This window comes from Miscanthus floridulus, chromosome 18, assembly GCF_019320115.1.
Source record: "Miscanthus floridulus cultivar M001 chromosome 18, ASM1932011v1, whole genome shotgun sequence".
NCBI classification, from domain to species: domain Eukaryota; kingdom Viridiplantae; phylum Streptophyta; class Magnoliopsida; order Poales; family Poaceae; genus Miscanthus; species Miscanthus floridulus.
The window spans coordinates 21833332-21836706 of record NC_089597.1 but is presented as its reverse complement, the minus strand read 5'-3'; positions in this window follow the sequence as shown (position 1 = coordinate 21836706).

Sequence of the window (3375 nt, the reverse complement as noted above, 5' to 3'; positions counted from 1 at the left end):
TCTGAGGTATAGGCTGGTAGTCGTCGTCAGAGCTGTCACTGTACTCACTCACCTCTTGCTGTGCCTCTAGCTCCTCCTCCTCAGTGGCTGCAATCCCTCTGATGATCTCATCCTGCTGAGCTGTAGACTTAGGCATGTCGGGGCGACGGCTAGGCTGACTGGGTGCCTGAGGAGTGGCGTGTCTGATCCTCTGTGACAGGTTGTAAGCCAGGAACTCTGTAGTGGCACCTGTATACTCATCCATCATGCCAGGGGGCTTATCAAGCACAACCCTGTGGATGAGGAACATGATCCAGTGAGCATAGGGAAGCTGCCTGCGACCCTTGAATCCCTCAGCTATAGTATCCTCCATTTCTGAAAGAAGGAGGTCCCAGATGTCAAACACTGTCATCTGCATGATGGCATTGAGAAGCCAGAGCTGTAAGCGAGTCAGCCCCTCCCTGTATCCCAACCTGGGAAGCAGTGTCCTCCTGATGATGGCCTCTAGTATCCTCGCTGTAGGAGTCAAGTCACTGGGGTTCCTGCTCGACCCCTCTCCAAACGGCTCCTTGAAGCAATGCCGCACTAAATCTGTAGGGGGCACCTGCCCTCCATGAGGACGCCTGGGAGGCTCCTGATGTCCATAGCACACCTCATGCATCTTTACAGGCTGCTCCTGTAACCTCAGTATCTCCCTGGCTCTGCCACTAGTCACTCTGTAGTCTTTGCCTTTGAAAGCAAAGTGAATGAATCTGTGATGAGGATCAATGTAGAGCGAGGCATAAAACTGACGGACCCAAGATGGTACATATATGCCCGTCCGTCCTATCAAATCTGTCAGTCCTGGCAAATATGATAAGTATTGCCGAATGCTCTCTCCGGCTGCTGCCACAATGGACTCTATCTGACAGACCCTCTGTGATCTGAACACTGCCCCACTGTTAAGATATGCATTGTAGAAATCCTCATGCAGTGGCGTGTAGAACCCCTCAGCTGCTCTCTCATCCCTCCTCGGAGGAAACCAAACCTCAAACTCAACAAACCGCAGCTGCTGAACCTGCCTGGCTGTAGCGGCCCTCAAGTCGAGGTGAACCACTGGAGGCGGACCCTGTGGTCTGGGCGGAGGGTGAGAACCCCTGCGCTGTGTAACTGGCCTCGGTGGAACTGCAGCACTGGTACGGCTCGGTCTCCTAACTCTCTTGAGTCTCCTGGGCTGGCTGAGGCTCTGCTGGTGGGGGCTGCTGCTGTGCTGATGGACCCTCCTCAATGGCGACCCGTCGTCCTGCAAACATGGCAATCCCAGCTGGACTACCGTGACGACGCTCAACCTCCTCAATCGCAGCTCTGACTGCGGGTGAAACTGGCTGATCTGCAATGACAACTCCGCTGCAGGTACCACCCCTCTCGGCACGCTCTGCGGCCTCTGCAACAGCTGCTGCTCTCGCTGTCTCGGCGTCAGGGTACTTTCGCTTCTTGGATGTCAGCTGCTTGGTTGACTTGCCCTTAGATCCGGCTGGCTGGCGAGGCGGGGGCCTCCGATCATCATCACCTGGGCCACCACCAACATTCTTGGTGCGAGCCATCTGAACTGACAAGATGGTGAACTGTCGCTGATGAAGATCAACTGTCAAACTGCCGCTTTCGAGGCTTGGCCTCGATCCTTACTCGCGAGCTTGGCTCCGAGTTGACTGCCAACTGCCAGACCAAACACAACGGAACCGACTCGCTGCACGATAGAATAGATAGATATACAAATAAATACCATATTGCTAATAGATGCGAAACCCTAGCAGAGAAAGCAATGTAGATGCGAAATTGAATCGAATGGCTTTCTACCTGACGACCAGCGAACCGAGAAGAGATAAGATGTCACGCGGGGGATCCTCGGAACCAGGCTAGGGTTAGGGTGAAAGTCCTGAATGTAATGGTGAATCAGAGACTTCAAATCGATCTAGGTCACCATTGTAGATCAAGATTGAAACACAAAACTTGCCATACCAATCAATAGGAGGAAAGGGCAAGAGCACTTGGCGAAGACCGGTAGCCTTGGCAACGATTGACCGGCGGAGCTTGGGCGCGAGGAGGCCGGCGAGGTGCTGAGCAGGCGTGGTGGCGCGCGGGACAGCGGTGCTCCGAGATGAGCTGGCGCGGGGCTCGGTGGCGCGCGAGACCGGGGCGCGAGGCTCGGCTGCGGGCTCGGGGAGGCTGCGGCGGCGCGGCTAGGCAGGGGCACGACGACGCGGGTGCGAGGTGACCGGAGCAAGTGGCGCGCGGCTAGGCTAGGTCACGGCGGCGCTGGTTAGGTCAAGGAAGAAGAACCGAAGGTCTGGATAAATAATCCCCCAAATCATGACAGAAAAGGAAACGGGGATAAAAGACCTGAAGTTGCGCGAGATCCACTGACCGGACGCTCCGGTGGTAGCGACCGGACGCTACCACCCAGCGTCCGGTCGATTCCAAAGAGGTCCAAATCCTCTGAAATCACGACCGGACGCGTCCGGTGGTCCATGACCGGACGCAGGCAGGGTCCGGTCAGTACAACTTGATCATCCTTCGATCGACCGGACGCTGAACCCTTCCTGACCGGACGCACAGACGCAGCGTCCGGTCACTCCTTCAACAGCAGTTCACCTCCTGTGAACTGACCGGACGCTGGACAGCAGCGTCCGGTGCAGCGTCCGGTGCACCTTTTCCAGCAATCCTTCAACATTCCTTCGCGCTACCTGTTCCCAATCAAGTCCCAACTTGAATAAGATCCAAATAAACACCAATTGGGACTGATGTGAGTGACCTCTCTCAAACCCTCATATTTTTCAAAATATTTTGCCTTAGGCTATAATTAATTTTTTTTTAAGAAAATAGGCAACAAGAGGGCAAATGGAACAAAACGACAAAACAACATTCATGCATATGTAATACTTGTAAGTAAATCTAGTTGCTTGTCAAGTTTGATCCAAGGTTAAGCTTCTTCACACGCTTTTCGGCGGTTATCTTAACCATGTTAGACAAGCTCTATATGCATTGCCACAAATTAAACATGTTGTATATTACAATGAATGCAAGGGACAACACAAGCTCAATTTTTAGTGAAGTTACTAAAATCAAGTACATTGAGCTCGTTCCGCAATCTACAAAATGTAGCCTCATCTAGCGGTTTAGTGAAGATATCCGCTAATTGATCTTCGGATCTTACACCTTCTAGTGATATATCATTTTTAGCTACATGATCTCTTAGAAAGTGATGGCGGATATCTATATGCTTGGTGCGAGAGTGTTGAACCGGATTATTTGTAAGTTTTACCGCACTTTCATTGTCGCACAAAAGAGGTACTTTCTCTAGAACTACTCCATAGTCTAGTAAAGTTTGTTTCATGTATAATATTTGTGCACAACAAG